Below are 19,060 nucleotides of genomic sequence, written 5' to 3'. Positions count from 1 at the left end.
TCCCACACCGTCCCCACGGAAAGGAACCTGGGCTCCTCAGGAAAGGACCAATCCCAGGGCACTTGGAGCCCAGAGCACCTTCTTGTGTCAGAAGTGAGGAAAAGCTTTTCTAAAAATAGTGACGCCACAAAGTCACAGGGGACACTGAAACGGGCTGCGACGGACCGAACCCCACTGGGACACCGGCACACCAGAGGGCGTGCCCTCACCCACTAAGAGCCGTCAGGAGTAGGTCCTCGACGAACAACCGGGAGACAGACGGCTCCCGGGCCGACTGACCAGGCAAACGGACAGGACAGACGGCTGAGGTCCAACCAGTAAGCGAGGAAGGGCTGCAGGAGACAGGAAGTCGTACTGGCACAGACCGCACCTATCGAGCAAGGATCGCCAACGGATGCTAAGTCTGGGGGACAATTACGACGTGCAGAACGTCTGAACGGTGTTCGAGGGTCTCCCTACAGACAGTGTACTAGTGCAAGGGAAGAAAGAAGAGGAACTCAGCAGTTGTCGGGTGGGTACACTGGCACCTCGTGGGGATGAGCAAAACCAGGGTCCTCAGTGAAGGGCAGACCCACGTGGCACCCCCGACGGAAGCCCCCGAGAAGGAGGGACACCTGCGCATCGCCGCTGCAGCCTCGGGGCAGCAGGGCCGGCGGCCGCCCCAGCCGAGACGGCAGACAAGCGCCCAGGGCGGGACGGTTTACCCGGACAAGCCAAAGGGACGTGGGGAGGGCCATTCGCCACACACGCCCACGTCCCCAAGGACAAGACCCTGGAGACGGACCAGAGTCACGGAGGCTCAGGGGCATGACGACGGAGTGCAGCATCCGTCCTCAGACTGGCCCCGGGACGGCGGGGAAACGCCGGGAGGGACGTTTCAGGTCAGCTGATGACAGGCCCTATGGTGGTTCGTCTTCTGCGTCCACGTGACTGGGCCAGGGGCTGACCACAGAGCTGGTGAAACACACGTACGGACCGTGTGCGCCTACAAACGAAAGAGGCAGGGCACTGGCCCCTTAAAAACCTTGACCCGAAAGTGCAATCTGCCACGTGTGCGCTCACCTGCTCGGCGGCCAGGGCGTCTGGAAGACGTGTTCCACGGAAGGGAAGGCTGATGGCGGACAGCCAGCCAGCCAGCCAGCCGTCCCTGCCACGCGACGGCCCGGAGCTGATCCCGTCACTTGTCACTCCACCACTGGTGCCCTGCCAAGGCGCTGGTCTCTGTAAGACTTTTACTAAAGCTCTCTCAGCCCCTGCCTGTGAGGAGCACACCTGGGGCTACTACTCCCACACGTCCAGCACGTCCAGCACGGAGTCATCGACACCACCAGCCACTCACAGGTTTAGCTAACCCTCAACCACGGAACCCCGGGCCCTACCTGTGGAGACACGGAGGGACTGTGACTGAGGGAGTCTGGGCCAGGACAGGAGGGGGCAGAGCGAGCCAGCCACCTGCACACCCTGAGGGGCGCTCGCGCTAGCAACCAAGCTCTCTGGCGCCTTGAGTTGGACTCCCAGCCTCCAGAACTGTGAGGACACCAATTTCTGTTGTTTGCCACACCCCCCCCAAAAACACTGGGGTGAGGACAAAAATCTGTAGTTTTAAAGATCTCCCTGGGTGATTCCGATGAGTCAGATTTGCTTTGAAGTCTCTCTTACCTTAAAAAAACATATATGTGTGTGTTGTGTGTATATATGTGTATGTAGTGTGTATATATGTGTGTATACTGTGTGTGCATGTACACACACACACACACGTGCACTCGCACGCTGAACACACCCCCCCCAGCCGGAGCGGAGGAGCACAGGAGACGGAACCCGGGGGAGGGGGGGCCAGGAAGGAGAGTGGCTAGGGTCCGCGGGGCAGGGCTCCCACACAGGACCCCAAACCCGCTCGCCTGCGTCCCGGGTCCCCACGCACAACCACGCTGGACGTCACCGGAACGCACGCTGCCTGAACCTGCCCCCTGCGCTCCCGGGGCGGCCCTCCCACACCACCCTCGTGGACAGCCTGGTTATGGACTACGGAGGCTCTTCGTGAAAACCGTCAGCTCTCGTTTTTAAAAAGACTGTGATTTCTACTACCTCTCCTTGAATGATCTAAATTTGCTAGGCTATTTTTAAAAGTACATTACCACCTTAGTTTAAATTCTAATGGCTTTATAATTATATGCACTCCTACAACTGTGATTCCTCATTCTATAATAACTGGTCCAGTGACTGCATATCAAACTCTGATCCATAACTCACGCTCAGCACAGACCGCAGGTGCCCTGCGCGCTTTGAAACAAGGGGTCTGTGGCTTGCTCCAGCTCCAAAACGCAGCTCCCGCTGGGTCCCGCGAGCGAGTGACCGCCACGCTGGGCTGCGGCCGCACTGGGTACTGGACTGCTACCACGCCCACTGCGTCACACGACGTCTGTTCCCTGCCAGGCTCCCCGGTGCCCGGCCTGCTCTTACTTAAAACTAGCTGGGTGTTAAAGGAAGAGTGTGAACATCGAACACACTGGAAAGGACTCAGAACGGAGATGGACTGCCCGGCTTCAGCAGAAGCAGCTGAAACTGGACGAGCGGACACGCCCGCAGTCTGCTTCTGGAGACCTGGTCCCCCAGCTGCCCGTGAGGGGCCTGGGACGGGCGCTCCCTGCACCCGAAAGGCAGGCAGACACCCCCGCTCTGCAGGGACGCCTGCCGGCTGCTGGGGCAGGCGCTGACTTCACTGCAAAGTCCGAGGCAGGCACACAGTTAGATGCGCGACGGTTCTCACGGTCAGACAACCTCAGCTCTCTGAATGCAAACAAAAATGGGGGTGCTGTTTGGCCCCACCAGACATGCAATTTGACTGAGAACTTCCGGACCCACGTTACTATTTTCCTACACGTGCTAAGCTTCCAGCAGTGACTGCCCTACCATGATGGCTTAAAAAAATGTTTCTCTGAGCCAAACCGAGGACAATGGCCTCAAAGCAAGACCTCAGATGCTCTGGAGAGTGACAGTCGGCCATGTCTTTTATGCACCCGAAATTAAGGAAGATTACGTGGAGGTGGGAGAAAAGCGAAGCAGAAGGATTATCTGCTCTCTTGGGGGGGGGGGGGGTGGCCACGCCCTCCGGGGGTTCCCCAGGCAATTCCAGGTGTGCTCACCTGACGCACAGAAGCTGCTCAAGGCGAAGGGGAACCTTGAGTAAAGAAGCTGCAGTGCCCGAGGCGTGCCCACCCACCCTGACCTGGCCGGTGGGGAATTTACGATCAGACAATCCCATGAGGTTTCTGTGGAATCGCTTTTCCTCCAGTTTTTTAAACGTTGGGTAGATTTAAAAAATCAGCTGTAACACGTGCAAGGCACTGCATAATAGGGCAAACCTGACTGTGGATCACAGTTCCGTGGAGTAAGTCCGTACCCTCAAAGTCCCCCTTGGGGGCGTGTCACCTTCCCTCCTCTCCCAGGGCTGCCCACTCACCTGACTTTGGTTTGTAACGTGCCCGTTTTCTTTATTCCACATCTGTGTTCCAAACAATCCGCAATTCTGTTTTGCATTTCCCTAAACTTTAAACAAACAAATGGAAAAGGACCGACCGCATGCGATCTTCTGGGACAAGCTTTCCCCCTGACAACAGACAATGTCCCCGCCACACCCCTCAGCGCTGCCTGCAGCTCGACCCACCCAGTCGCACAGCCGCAGCACAGGTAACCACGGGCGCACAACACCCACCGGGGCCACCCTGCTCCCAGGGCCTCCGCTCCCAGACGGGCCGCTCCGAGCGCGCACTCGGGCAGCACCACACTCGGGCGGCACCAGAACTTCCTCAGGGCGGCGGTTGGCCAGTTTCGGCACCGAGTCACCTGGACAGCTTGCTGGGTGGAAGCTGACCCTTCGTTCCCCAAGCTTCCCATTTAGCTGGTCTGGGGTGGGACTCTAGAATCTACATTTCTAACAAGCTCCCTGGAGATGCTGGGAACGGGCTTTAGAAGCACTGCTCTAAGATACAGACTTGGGGGGAGGGGGAATCACTGGGTCAAACGGCACGTGCGTCTCGAGCTGGACTAGTTACTTCCAAAGCTACTGCACCAATTCACACCCCCGCCTGCTGCGGGGGCATTCCAGCTGTTTCCGACCCCCAGCAGACTTCCCCACTGTTGCCAGCCAGCGTGTGTGCCACCAGCCGCCGTCCTGGCCCCAGGCTGCCCTTCCCTGGTAACTGACCGCCCGAGAACCTGGGCACCCGGGTGTCCTGTTGGGCGGGACGCCGGTCCGGGCCATTTGCCCACTTGCGTTGTTCCCGTTGACGGGCTGGCGCTCGCCCTTCCGGACACTTCTCTGCCGTCAGCGGTGAGCACCGGAAGCGCCCGGTTCTCACCCGTGACCGTCTGCCCGCGGCCCTGGCCTCGTCCCGTGAGCACAGTCGGCGCTCATGGACGCCGATGACACGCCGCTCTCTTCCTTTCCGGCTGCTGCCCCCTGCCCAGAGGTGTTTAAAGACCTCCCCTTCCATCGGCCACGCCGCCTCCGTCCTACTCAGTCTCCCCGAACTGTCATCGTTTTGCCTGTCGCGCTGGAGCCTTCAACCGTTGACCCCTGTGAGGATGTGAATCAGAAACGTGCCCCACCATCAAAAGGCTCCCTGTGTGTTTGGGGCCACAGACAGACACCACCAGCTGTGACTCGAGGAGGAAACGAACAGTGCCCCAAGTAAACACTGAGTCGACGTTCAGTTCACTGAGCTTTGCTCTGCTCTGTTCTCTGAGGCAAACAAAAAAACTGGAAATTTTCAACGTGGAAATGTGGCAGGTTATTGGAAAATTAGTCAGACTAGGATCCCCAGTCCACTGCCCTCCTGGAGTGCGTAGGAACATCCAAAAGAAGGCACACCCGAGACTTGGTCTCATTCCCAGAAACAGCGAGGCGTTGAAGGAGCGTGGGGACGGGCGCCCCCCGCTGCACCGGCGCGGCCGCGAAGGCACGGAGGAGCCTTTCTGACCCCGTGGCCCTGCAGGGCCTGCGTCCGAGGCCCCACCACGCGTGTGCTCGGAGCCGCCAGGGGCTCGCCGCCGTGGCCGTCCTCAGGAAGCGACTGGACACAACGCACCCCAGGATACTCGCTGAGGCGCTCCTTCTCCCGGAAAGGGTGCGGACCGGCCGGCGGCCGGCCCTGCAGAGGGACCCCCGGGGCGCCCGCAGGCAGCACTGCGGGGCCCCCGTGTGAGGATGTGCACGATGCCCAGGGAACGCACAAAAGCAGCTAGCAAAGTGCACACATAACACACGATGTGCACGTGTTCACACACGTGTGCTGAGTGCCTGGTGTGTGCAGGTACCAGCCAGTCACTGGTGAACAAGGAGACACCTGCTTCCTGCCTCGAAGGAGCCTACGAGTTCTGGGCGGGAGAGAGACTGGAGGAGTATCTTCCAATTTACTCGGGTGGGACAGTAAAGGCACAAACATTTTGAAAATAGAGGCAATTCATACGCGTGTGTGTGTAGTAACCCCACAGTTCATCAGCGTGGCCCACGAAGAGAACACAGCAGGCCCGTGGGCTAGCGCGTGGGTGAGCAGCTCCTCCTGCCACTGCCTCGTGAGCACTGACGAGGCCTCACCTGCTGCGGAAACGCTCCAGGGAGAGTCTGAGGAGGTCACGGTCACGGAGCGCCGTGCCGGGGAAGGCAGGCGTGAGACAGGCTGCCCAACCACCGCTCCCACGGCGGCCCCTTCAGAGCCAACACTGACTGGGCACGGGGCCAAGGTCCCAGGCAAAGAACTGTTCTCCCAGCGCCTACTCCGGGACCCACCCGCCACGCTGGGGCCGACAAGTGATGAGGGAGCCTCCCCAGGTAAGGAGCAGCTCGCGGTCGGGGTCGGGCTCGGGGAACTCTGAAGTTCTATGTTCCTTTCTTCTTTAACGTCTGCTCCGAAACCAGTGAACCTAGGAGGCGGACTCACTCCAGTGGGAGGAATGGTCGCTCTGGAGCACAGAGCGGGCCCAGACACCGCCCCAGCCGCGAGCTCCAGGGTAACAGGCACCAGTGGCACACGGGCACCGGCCCAACCCAGACAGGGACAGCCCCACCGCCGTGGTGCGCCTGCCCAACGATGCTCAGCCTCCACGTAGCTGCGGGGAGGTCCAGACAGGCCCAGACCGAGGGAGAGTCCACAAAAGCCCCGAGCAGGACTCCTGGAAAGGTCATCGGAGAGAAGTCTGAAAGGCAGTGTCGCAGGCGGGGAGACACCAATGAGACCTGGTGACGAAGTGCACAGCGGGGCGCTGCACCAGCTCTCTGGCCGCAGGAAGGGACTCGGCAGCGAAACGCCCCTGCAGACTGAGGGTCCTTCCGCCCACCACCCGGCCACAGCGACGGCGCTGTGGCCACGGGAGAGGCTCGCACAGGGGCTGGGCGCGTGGCTGCGTGCACTGAACTCCCCAGGCTGCTTGTGCAACTTCCCTGTAACTCTAAAACTACTTCACACTTAAAAGGGTTTTTTTTAATATCTCTTTTTAATCCTCACCTGAGTGTGGTGGGGCTCCGCCCGCAAGGACCCCCCACTCACCGGCTGCCACAGATGAGAATAAGTCTACCAAGACATGATTGGCTGGGGGAGGAAAGGTGGCCGATCTCCCACAGGAGAAGGGCCAGGAGCCTGTTCCTCAGTGGGCTTTTACTGGGTTCAGTTTCCACAGGAACACAGGTAAAGCTCATCAGCCATTGTCCGGCAGAACGGATCAAACCACAGATAACATACAAAGAACTACAAAGGCTTATTCTGAGTTAAGGTCTACTTGCTAAAGGGCTATAAAACTTTGGGAAACTAACTCATTTCCTGCTGGGACCCTTATCACTTAATTGAGGATATTCTTAGCAAAGCAGGTTTCACAGAATTTTATGCATTCTTTCTCAGGCCTGATCACCCTAGGAACCAGCCCTTTCCAGCACAGGGCGGCACCCACCACCAGCATTGTTTCAGGCTTAAGTCAGGTGGGGGAAGTAAAGCAGCCAAGAGATTAGGAGACTTCTTGCAGACAGAATGAGGACTCAGGCTATGTCAAAGCCAAAGGGCGAGGATCCATCACCCCCTTTTGCTATAGGCCCCCAAGTCCTTCCCTCGGGGCCCCCATGATCGTGCCTGTCTTAGATCATCCCTCCCTTGAGGAATCTTACCCGTCATTGGCTAACCGACCACTGGGGGCCAGGCAGGGTGCAGTAAAAGGGGAAGAGGCGGCACCCCTGCCAGGGAGATAAGCTTTGTCTCCTTAATGGCTTATAGTCCCAAGGTAGCTCCCTCCGCCCTAGCCATGGGGGTTACAGCTTCTGAAACCAGGCAGGGTGGTTCCCAACACCTGAGGGCATTTTTCATTGCTTCTAGGGAGAGAGGAAGAAAGGGAGCGAGAGGAAGAAACATCAATCGGTTGCCTCTAGTACAAACCTTGACTGGGGGCCAAACCCACAACCTAGGCACATGCCCTAACTGAGAATTGAACCCACAGCCTTTTGGCTATGGGACAATGTTCCAACCAACTGAGCGACACCAGCCAGGGCCAAAGTAAAAATTTTTTTAAATAATTTCAGATGAATGATAAAAAGGTGTAACATACCACTCATTAACATAAAAATACACTTTCTCCTCTAGCATTTCTACTAAAAAAAATCCCAATAATTACAAACAAGGCTTAAGCTAGAATAAACTGTAATTACTCAATAAAAATCTACAGTTGAGATAATCTAGAGAGTAGGGTAACTTCCCTAGGGCACTGAAGTCTCTCCAGATAAATAACTTAGCTTATTTTCCCCCTTGCTCTTTTCCAATTCAACCTACATCTAACACCTCCAATGGGCAGGCACCTGTGCTAGGGCCTCGTAAGATTCTGATACATAAGGAAAGATAACGTCAGCACACAGAATACAGAAACGTGCCAAGTAACAAAGCTGGAAGCAATTTTTCACTGCTACTCGATCCAGCAACTGATCCGGACGTCCTTTTCAGCATCTGCGTCGGTGGGACTGAGGACCCTCACAGTGCGAGCATGTCCCTTCCACAGGGGACATGCGTCTGACCTCCGGAATGATCCCCAGAAGTCATCCTCACAAAGGTCACAACAACGCTGAGGAACACTCCACTTCCACCCCTTTTGTCATCTAAGCACTCTGCTGTTGGTGCATTACTGCTGTTTGACGAAAACCCGATTCTCTCTCTGTGTGCCAGGAAGAAGGTGCAGCCAGCATAAACCCACAGAGGTTTATTTACTCTTCTTGTAAGATATGGAAGGCACCATCATATAAGGCCACATTTCTCAAAGTGTGGTGTCAGCCAGTTGCTTCAGCGGAACCCAGGAACTGTCAGAAAGGCAAACTCTCGGCCCCAGCCCACAAGCCCCGGTGACCGCAGGGTCCCCCTCCAAATGCACACGTGGGGGGCCCGAGCCCCAGCGTGGTGGGGTCTGCAGGTGGGGCCTTCAGGAGGGCTGGCTCCGAAGACGGGGTCAGAACCCTCACAGAGGAAGGCGATGCCGAGTCCTCTCGTTCTCCGCCCCGTGAGCACACAGCCAGAGGCAGTCGTGCGCCGGCCAGGGAGAGCCCTGACCGGAAACCCGCGCCTTGGTCCTGGACTCCTCCACCTCCAGAACCGTGAGGAGGAAGAAACGTCTGTTTCTCCAGCCAGCCAGGCGACGGTGTTTCCTTCCAGCAGGCCCAGGAGACGAAGGTGCTCGCTCACACGTCCCCTCTGCTGTGGGAACCCCACCCGGACCCGCGTTCAGAATGCCGTTCCTGGCCTCACAGAAAGAACATGTGTGGCCAGAGCACAGAAAGGAGTGGACAAGTGTGAAAATTAAGAATTTAAAAATGTATGGATCTAGACATTTCCATCACTACCTAAGGAACACGGCTTCATTTAATCTCCTATTAATAGATTTAGAACCTGGGATTGTTCTCACCACCTGTGATATGGCAGAGGAGATGGGGGGGTCACATCAGAAGGGTGTTTTATACGGGTTAGGGGCCTCCACTGCTCAGGCTGACCCAACCAGACAGGTCTCCAGCAGGCTCTCGGCCCCCTTCCCCAGCGGCCAGGCATACTGCTGTCTGCGTCCCAAAGTCTCAGGCTCAGCACCAGTGTCGTTTCTGTGCCTGTCTCGTCACCCAGCCCTGGCAATCCGGGAGGGCAGGGCGCTCCTCTCCCCTGCACCTAGAAGGGCGCAGGCTTAAAGCAGGAACCAGTGTGTGTTGAAGTGGAGCCACCGTGCTGAGTACCAGTGACAGTCTCTGTCCAATCTTGCAGCTTTTCTGTAAATCTTAAATCATCTGAAAATGTTTTTTTAAAGGCATCAGTAGCAATTAACCGCAATAAACAGCAATAAACACAACTGTCTCACATGGCGCGCCAGAAGACACTAACTACTAGAGAGCCCTGCCTCAGTAACGTTCAGACGTGCCAGCAGGACTTTGTAACTTCACTTGGAGAAAACTTGAAAAGAATGACACCTGAGACTTGAAACGTGGCGTTAATTTTGGTCAAATTATTTGATCTGGTTCTCATTCGGCAAAAAAATGAACAGCAATCGCTCCAAGGCTGATGTGCTAACTGAAATACATAGTGTGTGTCTGATGAGCTCTTCTAATGGTGCTCTAACCCACACACGTGAGTGCCCTTCCCTGTAGAGACTGCGTTCCGACGGGATAACGCCCCACCGTCGACCACGTGCACACAGTAAGGGGACCCGCCGACAAGGGCGTCAAGTCACACCTCAATCACTGCGTAGGGCTGTGATCACCTACAAAGCAGAAAAATCCCACGTGTGTTTATGGACGTCCACCCGCCAACATGTCCTATCCCAGAGCTCCCAATGGAATAAACGGGCTGTTCCAAGCTGCACGCAGCCGACAGGGGTCAGCAGCGCAGGCACCCGGCTCCCCTAGACTGCAGTCCCGAACGCGGCCGGCGCTCAGGACCAGCTGGCGGGAGGGGCCGTGGCGCGCGCACGCAGGGACCGGCAGCACCGCCGGGACAGAGGCGCGCGGCAGCCCGCACTGCCCCTCCAGGCTGGGGGCGGCGAGCCCCGAGAGGCCGCGGCCCACCCGGCCTCCGTCGCGGAAGTAGACAAGGGCGGCGGCGGCACAGTACGTGCGGCAGGGAGACCGAGTGGGCGGCGGCTAAGGAAACCGCCACCCAGACTGCGACCGACACCTGGGCGGCCCCGCGCTGGGGCGTATTTGTGTCACTCTCGGAGCGACCGGGCGGTAAGAAGCGCCCCGGCCGCGGGCAAGGGCGCGTGGGGCGCCGCTGCGGCGTTGACAGCCCGTCGCTGCCGGGAAACCGAAGCCCCGCGGGTGCGTGCGGCCTGCGCGGAGCTGGCAGGGGAGGGCGGGCGCGGAGGCCGGCGGTGGCGAGGACCGGCGGGCGCGAAAGGGGCGAGTCTGGGCGGCGCCGGGAGGGACCGGCGAGCGGGGAGGGGCGGAGGCGGGGGGAAGGGGGAGGAGGAAGAGCGAAGGGCCCTGGCGGGGCTCCCGGCGTCCAGCCGCGGGCGCCCCGGCCCTCAAGCCACCGCCCCCAGGCCCCGCGCTGACGCTGGACGGTCCCCGCCTCCAAACCCCCCGCCCCGGCCAGACAGTAACTTACCTGTTTGCCGACAGGATCGCCCCTGCTAGCCCCTACGACTGACTCCTCCGGCTCACCGTCTTCCCTCTGGGAGGAAGGGGCGGGACTTCCCGTCTTTCCTTTGAGCGACTTCCGGCAGCTCCCAGGTTGTCTCCGTTGTGGACCGCTCGCGAGACACTAAAACCAAAAGAACAGACCTCGGGACTGGTTTAGTAAAACCCACCTCCAGTTCCCTTTTATTTTTCCCCGAATGGCCAACGGGCCCGGGTGCCGTCTTGTTTTCGGTACATCAGCACTTGCCGGAAGTGCCTCGGACACGAAGCCGGAAGTCCCACCCCTCCCCGAGAGGAAAACGGAAGGCCGAGGGAATCAATTTAAAGAAGGGGGAATAGGCGTCGGGCTTCAGGGCTGGCGGTGTCCGACCCGGCAGGGCTACCGGAGGTTTACAGAGGGTCCCCGAGCGAGTTCCTCCCGGCCGTCCCACCGTCGCCGCCCGTCCCTCATCACTCCATCCCTTCGCCCGCTCTCCGTAGAGAATCCCGAGGGCAATGCCGGAGAAGCGGACGCGCTCGCGGGGGGGCGAGGGCCGCGGAGGCCTGCCGGGCACCCGGCCGCTGCCCTTGGCCTGGACGCTGCCCGAGGGATGTGGGCGCTTTGGGGGCCCTCACATGTTCGGGATCGAGATCTTTCTGCTGAGCCAGGCGCGTGCGCACCTCCAGCTTCAGAGAAGTCTCGCCCGTGACAGCAAATTGGGGTCCTTGCCGTCACAGTCCAAAGGGAGCCACGGGCCGAGTTCTGGAGCGGAGGAGCTCAATGGGGTGGTTCAGCTGGGCAGCAAAAGCTGAAAACGCAGTGGGTGTTTAAAACGTTCCTGCGTGGACTGTTCGTGAACGTTAACGGCGCAGGGTAGATGGGAGGAAGGAAAGGCGGCCCCTGGGCGCCCTGTGCCGCACAGCCGCGGGCCTCGGGGCCGAGCCTGGGCTTGGGAAACCCAGACCCAGCTCGGAAGGTGACGCTGTCCCGGAGACGGCCGCGGTGGCCCACGGGGGGTCCATACCTTGTAGGCTTAGGGGCCTCTGTTAAGAAATCAGAACTGTGTTTAGGAAGGTAAAAGTCCATGGGATTTTGAAATAATGGCCTTAGAATGGTAAGGATAGACTTCCTACCCAAACCAGCTCGCAAGGCCAGTTTCAGCTTAGGGCGGTTTAAATCCGAGCAGTGAGCATGACCTTATCGGACTGCATTTTCCCTGAACCCTAAACGCATTCCCGGCTCTTCCACGGTAGGAGATGCAACTCAGCAGCATCCCCCGCCCCACGATCGCACAGCTAGAGAACGGGGCTTGGCTGTGAATCCACTGCGGCCTTTCCCGCTCTACCAGCCGGCGCAGTGGGCCCTACAGTTGGAGAGGAACGTAGGGAAAAGGCTTTTCCAGCGGGCGGCCAGCGCGTCGGTGTATTTATTTAATTAGCCAGCTTTTACTGGGTGCCCACTGGATAAAAGAGAAGTAAAACTAGATACTGTCTTCAGGGTTCCTTTGGAAGGTGCTTAAAATATACTTGAAAACGTGGTGCTTACTATAATCCTCTGATGTCTCCTACGGCAGTGTTTCTCTCCTGTGGCCGGCGATGCAGTTCTCAGCAGCCCCAGCAGCCAGCACCGCTCTCCACGGGGATGCGGTGTCCGTGGGTCTCCCGGTGACGCGTCCTGCCGCCGCTTCACCTCGGGGGTCGTAGTTAACAATTTTGTCTTCTTGGAGCAGTGAAATGAGATCGGGGTTTATTTTTCAGTTCCATCACCCATTGTTTTGCTGAGACAGGACCATTTACATCAAACCCTGACCTTAAGGAAGTCGATTGAACTTCATCCTCCTTCATGTAAAATTTGTCATTTAAGGTGACATTCCCTTTTGAAGTTGTATTAAGAGGTTCCACAATGTGTGAAGCAGGCCAGGCTGGACGCTCCATGGGCCAGAGCGACGCCAGGTGCCCCGAGGTTGGGGGTTCTGTCCACAGCCACGGCACACGCAGGAAACGAGTGAATGCACAAGCAAGGGGAGCACCACATCGATGTCTGTAAACCCAATAAAATAATAACCTTTCTAAATCCTAGTAACAAGGTCTAATATGAAGGACTTTGTTCCATTAGATAATACTAATAGCTCTTGTTTATTAAGCACCTACTATATTTCATGCATTGCTGTAGAAAAACCCAAGAATATAGGGAAATTTTGATAATGTTCTGTATCTTACTAGGGAAATATATATACAAGGTCCGGCACAAATAACAATTTTCCCTTTTTATTACAAAATCATAAGCATGTGACTCTGTAACATCACAATATCACACTCAGGTATACCCCATGACATTTTACGTGAAACGTTCAAATGAGAACTACAGATGATCACACCCATATTATTACCCTACCAGCCACACTCAAGCAGGACTTCTGCAGACCCTGTATATAAATATACATGTAAAAAACCCAGGGTTATTAATTTATAAAACATAAAATTCATATATTTATTATATTTATATTACATATAACTTTATATGCATAAAGCCTTGGGGCTTTTTAAAAACTAACCCCACACCCGTATGTAGCCACAGGACAAGCATCTTTAGTTTATTTTCACCGGGGACTGGAGAGCAAGAGTAGTGCAACGCTTCTCTAACCCGTGTCTGCATCTGAAGGGGTGGCAGGAGGCCCCACAGGTGGGAGGCCAGGCGACTTTTCTGGGCCGAGACGGCAGACCAGCCAGGTGTCGGGTGTTTGCGCAAAACTCGTGAGCCCGTGGGGTGGCCACCTCCACGGTTTTCTTCCTTCCAGTGACTGGACAGGCTGATGGGCCCCTTGCCACCTCTTCCACTGTGCAGCTCCTCCCACCCCACCTCTACCCACTGTCACCTTCCAGCTGCGCCCTCTGCTTCGGCCGCTACTCTGGGTGCTGCAGATGAGTTTTGTTAAAGCACTCGTTATCCTCATGCCTGTAGCTAGCGCGTCCCCCTCCCCCTTTGCTCTGGGAGGGGAGGGTTTTTATCTGGCAATACAAATAGCTCTCTGTTACAGTTTTGCACACGGTGATCTGTTTTCGTAAACATCTCCACAGCACTCAAACCCGAGCCGGAGCCCTTACCAAGGGGCGGGGGTGGCGCCCCCTGGACGGAGGACTACCCTCAAACCCCTCTGCCACAGGATAAGAAGGTCTAGGCTGTAGTTCTTTCTTTAACCTAAAGAAAGGTGCAGAATTTTGACACTCAGACCCGGTCAGTCCAAGTGTGTGCATTTATCGGGGTGAGGTCAGTGTGTGCAGTGCCCCCCACCCCCGCTTCTTTTTGCGCAGCCGCCCTGCCTGTCAACAGTTCTGGGGAAGGGGAGAGAAGTGGCCAATGAGTTGGTAACGCTGACATTCGGACCGGGGAACCGCGTGGAATTTTGAGGGAAGATGACAGCCGCCCACAGTTAGTGGTGGGAGAGATGGTTTAAGCCATTCAAACTGTCACATTTGTCCCGACCCTTCTACCATCAAAAATGAAAGTGCACGTCGGCATTATGAAGAACTCAGATTCCCTAATACAAACCGATAGGTCACCGCCTGCATCGCGTTCCGTGTTCAGCTGCTGGTCTTTGACAAAAGGAAACACAGGACGGAGCAGTGGTCCCTGTTCACTGGTCAGAGACCCCGCTCGGATCTGTCACGTAGTCCCAGCCCCCCCCCCCCGGGGGCTTCCACTGGCCTGGCTAAGGACAAGCTTCTGATTCTAAGGGCGAAATCTAGCGAAGGATTCCTCTGAGCCGCGTCCAACGTGAACAGTGCGCGGTGAACGGTGCGCAGACACCTGCCTGGTGAGGGCCCGGGGCTGTCAGTGTGCCCAGCAGCCCGGCGGGGCCGCAGGCAAAGCCAGCCCCCCGGGAAACACTCCACTGGGAACATTCCACTCGTGTCAGCCCGGGAAAAGCCCCTCTGCTGTTGGCCAGGTTCTCTCGTACCTGCATCGAGAAGCAGCGTAAACGCTCCAGAAGGGTTATCACCAACCAAAGCTACCGCTGTCGCAGTCTAAGTGTGTAATAAAAGAAACACTCAGAGCAGAAGTTTTCACACGTCATAAATAAAAATGCGCATACTCGCAATTGGTCCCAAGGTTGTGGGCCATTGCCAAGCTGATTAAGATGTGTATACTCCCATACTGAAGGAAATAAAGCGATCAGTAGATTTATATGTTTTTTTCTAGGTATTTGTCATCTTTTCCATTAGATAATGAATAATAATAATAAACACTTTTATAATAGCAGGTTGGAAAAATAAAAGGGAAATGTACGACAGAAGACATACCAACTCCATACATGCCAGGCACTGTGCTAAATAAAACCTTAGACGCACTATCTCATATAATCCAATAACCTCTCTAAGTGCGGTGGTATTTTCATCTTACAGAGGAGAGGTGATGCCGTGTTCTCTGATTCAGTCCCTGCTGGGTGACGGCGGGGACTGTCCCCCCCTCCCTCCTCTCCGCCACCCCAAACTCACTGGCACACAGAGGTCACCCCGCCTCTGACGTGGCCCGGTGGCCGGGGCGCAGTCCCAGTGAGGAGTCCCCTTCGGAGTGGCTCCCGTCTCCCTTCCGCCTCCTCTGGAAGGCCAGAAACACACATGCGACTCCTCTGCCCGTTCTGTGCAGCTCCCTGGAGTTCTTTGTTGTTTGTTCTCATGCTTCTCTCCCTCTCAGACCCGCAGGTCGGCCCATTCTGGTTGATCTGTTGGAGCGGTTCCCCGACTCTTCCTTCCGTCTCCTCAGTCCCCCGTCAAAAGCAGCTAGAGATTTTTCCCTTATTTCTCTTGGTTAAGCTACACTTTCTCTTGATTGTGAGTCCTGTGCCCCTCCTTCTGAAATGCCAAGTCATTCTGATGTGCATCCCAGACACGGGAGTGCCAGGACGCAGCGAGTCCGGATCCGGCGGCCGCGTTCCCCTGCTGAGAGGGGCTGGGGGGGGGGGGCCTGGTCTCAGCAGACGGTTCTCTGGGCTGCACTCACGCCCCCTCCGCCCCCGCCCACCTGGTCGTCGGGAGCCTGAGGCAGCACCTGCAGGGTCTGGCGTGTCCCCCCGTGACTCTCCGGAAGCCCTGTGCTGACGCAGGAGGCCTGCGCCTTGCCATCCAGTTCTCCAGGGCAGGTTTGCAGGTGTAGACCGCCTCCTCTTTTCGGTCATAATTACATAAAACTCGAAAGGGAACCTGGGTCATTTCGGATGACTCACTTTTGCTGACTAATTTGCTTTAACAGCGTCCTTTAATGAAGCGCTAATGTCCTTTAAATTGGAACTTCCTGTCATTGCAGTCCCACGCCTGCCTACGGTGACCGCGTGCCACGAACACAGCCACCTACACCGGAGTTTCAGGTCCGAGTTCTTCCTGAACGCCGTTTGGTGAATTTCCACGTGGGCGGTGAAACGATTTAAAACTTCGCATTTTCCGTTACAGTCAAAGGCATAATTTCGATGACATCTCTTCTCATCCTGAATAAGAAATCACCCAGGCATGGAGCTTTTAAATATAATTGTTGCACGTGACGACATCTTGCTCTCCGCAATCTACGCGAATTCCAAAGGCTCAGAGCGTTTATTTACTTCCCGTGGCAGCTAGGGAGTGACAGTCCTCGCCCCGCCATCCGCCCTCTTTCACGTCTCGCTAGGGGCGGGCGGGGGTGGGGGGAGGAGAGATCCTTGCCTGGGAGACTCTGTATCTCTGAGTTCGTGCTCCATCAGTCCGCGGAGCGACCGGAGGGGCCGAGCAAAGCGCAGAAGGTTCCGCCCCCACACACACAGCCCCTGCCCGCCCCGCGTGCCCCCTGGAGAGGGAAGTTCTTCTGCACACGGGGTGGGGGAAGGTTCTTTCTCACCTGGGGAAGGCTGCACCAGGTAGATGCTACGGGGCTCCGGTCGGGGGAGCCGTGGAAGACAAAGGGGCGCCCGCGTCCTCGGCTTCACCTCCATCGCGGGTCACGAGTGGCAGTGCGGACACCTCTCACCGCACGCGCACGACCCCACAAACACACACCTCGTTCCATCTGGTATAATCAGGATTTCAGGTCCTTATTTAATATTTTTTTTTGCTACCATATGTACAGTTAGTATTCAAATGCATAAAAAATAGCATTAAAAATAATAGTTAGATGACATTGAGTACATTTAAAACTTGATACTTAAAATGGTATATCATTGTCCTGGCCCGATGGCTCAGGTGGTGGGAGCGTCGTCCCTGTACACCAAAAAGGTCGCAGGTTCAAACCCCGGGCAGGGCACAAGCCTACCTTGCAGGTGGATCCCTGGGCGGGGCACACTGGGGAGGGGACTGATCAATGTTTCTCTCTCACAGCAATGTCTCTCTCTCCCTCTCGCTGTCTTTAAAAATCAAGAAACATGTCCTGGGGTGAGGATTATAAAAAAAAGCTATTATAATAAATGGCACGACAGAACCTCGGAGACCGAAGGCGAGCAGGGACACCTGACCCGCTCCAGGGAACTGGAAAGGCTTCTCCGAGGACGCACAACTGAGCGGTGATCCGGGGAGCCACGTGGAGCCCAGGCTGGTGGGGCGGGGCCGGGCCGCGCCGCGCCGGGAGGGACAGAAGGCCCCGCCCCCGGGACAGACCAGCCTTGGGTTTGAGAGACCCGCGGACTGGAAGGGTGGGGCTGCCAGGCTGTGAGGAGCAAGGCCGGGGGAGGCCAGGGGAGAAAGCGGAGAGCAGCGTGGGCCGTTCCTCGGACACTCGTGACAGGGACCTCGCGCTGTGACCAGCAGGCCGCCCCAGGGTGGCGGGCAGGCGGGAGGGGCACGCGGGCTGCCTGCAGGGCCACGGGACTCCGGAGGGGTCTGCCGGGTAGGCGGAGAGGTTAGGCCGGGGCTTTTGCAAGGACCCACCGAAAGGGCGAGGATTGGACCTGCAGGCTCTGGGAGGTGACGGAACGGAAGGACGTGGTGGCTTTTGAGCAATGGAGGCGGCGGGTCTTGATATTGAAATGGATTTGAAAGAGGAAAGTGTCCCAGAATTCCAAAGGTCCGTTTACCAGGTCAAGGAACCCCTGGGGGGGCAGGGGGGCAGGGGGGCAGGGGGCGCGGGGACAGGTTTGGGAGGATGGAGGAAAGTTTCTGTTTGGGAAGAACCGAGCTTTAAACATGAAATACTAGAAGGACTGGGGGCTGGTTCTCCCAAGGGGGGCTGGCTGGGCGACGCGGCCTCTGGCGGACAGAAAGGCCGGGGGCCGGTGTGCACCAGAACGAGCTGTGGAGTGAGGAGAGGCTGGAGGAGCAGGCCCTCTGCGCGTCCCCGGTCCCCCTCAGGCTGCCCGTGCAGACGGCACGTGTCCCGGACAGGCCTGCACCCCCGTGCACACCCCCCTCCCGGGGTTCCCGGCCAGCACGCTTCGTTTTATGAAGAGAGCATGAAGCCAAGACACCCGGGCCCTCCATGCTTCCCGTGAGGGCGTCACCAAATCCAGCTGAGCGTCCTAACCCCTGAGCCGGACGCGTGCCCCCACACACACACACTGCAGCTCCCTCCGACCGGGCTGTCCCCACGCGTGCACGCCCAGGCACACGGGGCGGTCGTTTTTATCCATGTGCATGCGTTTCTTCTATAAAACTCTTAAAGCAATTGTTTACATTCCTCTCTCCTCAACCTCTCCACCTTCTCGCAACTGATCAGTTGGTCCCCTGGCCGGAGACTGGGTAGGTTTCTCCCACCTCTCTGAGCAGACCTGCCTGGAAGGCACCTGTGTTCCGGTGCATCACGACCCCGGCAGCTCCAGGGCTGGAGGCCGAGCAGGTAACCCAGGGCGACCCAAGAGAGCTGGCGACGGGGAGGCAGAAAGCACGGGCTCCGGGCCCTCTCGGGCATCCCCTGGGCTGGAAGCTGCTAGGTCCGATGACCTGATCGGTCTGAATAAATAACCAAGACACTGCGGGCCTCGGGCCAGCGGGAGCGAAGGTCCAGGAGGACGTCGCCCCGGCCAGCGACGAGTCGCTGGGTCGTCCCAGCGACTGGGACCTCACACTAGCCAGCGCCTGGCTCAGGAGGGGTCGCGATGTACTTTACAACCGGCCTCCGCTCCCTGACTTACCTGAACGCCCTGTTAAAAACACGCATTCGCATCACAGAGCCCCGGCACAGGTAGGTCCTGGGAACTCTGCCGAGTGCGTCAGGTGGGTCCCAGGGAATCCAGAACGTCACACGATCCAGTGCAGTCCGCCGCGCACGAGCAAGCTCAATAGCAAAGAACGTCACACACCTGCCCATGCTCAGCCACCAGGACTGGGTGCTCCCGTCGGAGAAGTGGGCCTCCGTGCGTGCCCACCAGGCTGGGGTTTGCGGGGCGGGGGGGGGGGCCCTCTCCGGGAGTGGAGTCGGGGTGAGCTGACAGAAGATCAACAGGTGAGGGCCGAGCAGGTAACCCAGGGACGAGTCACGCTTTGTTG

General features: G+C 57.4%; 1 protein-coding gene and 1 long non-coding RNA gene across 3 annotated transcripts in view; one reads left to right on the top strand and one right to left on the bottom strand.

The window, feature by feature from the left end:
* ZNF407 (zinc finger protein 407) overlaps positions 1-12,184 on the bottom strand; it is a 266,873-nt gene extending 254,689 nt beyond the window's left edge. The window contains exons 1-2 of one of the 2 annotated variants that reach the window (XM_045849615.1): positions 11,255-12,184; positions 10,608-10,763 (exon numbers count right to left, since the gene is read on the bottom strand). The gene's annotated coding sequence lies outside the window, so the exon portion shown is untranslated. Of the gene's footprint in view, positions 1-10,607 lie in introns of both variants that reach the window. The other variant, XM_045849613.1, reaches the window with a different exon arrangement.
* Positions 7,555-16,160, top strand: LOC123825963. The gene is made up of 2 exons (XR_006786983.1): positions 7,555-10,228; positions 15,924-16,160. It is a non-coding gene; the product is annotated as an uncharacterized LOC123825963 (long non-coding RNA).
* Positions 16,161-19,060: the final 2,900 nt, after the last annotated feature.

This window comes from Phyllostomus hastatus, unplaced genomic scaffold (genome assembly GCF_019186645.2).
Source record: "Phyllostomus hastatus isolate PE091 unplaced genomic scaffold, TTU_PhHast_1.1 phas_contig_80, whole genome shotgun sequence".
NCBI lineage: Eukaryota > Metazoa > Chordata > Mammalia > Chiroptera > Phyllostomidae > Phyllostomus > Phyllostomus hastatus.
This window is presented reverse-complemented; position numbering and strand designations above follow the sequence as displayed.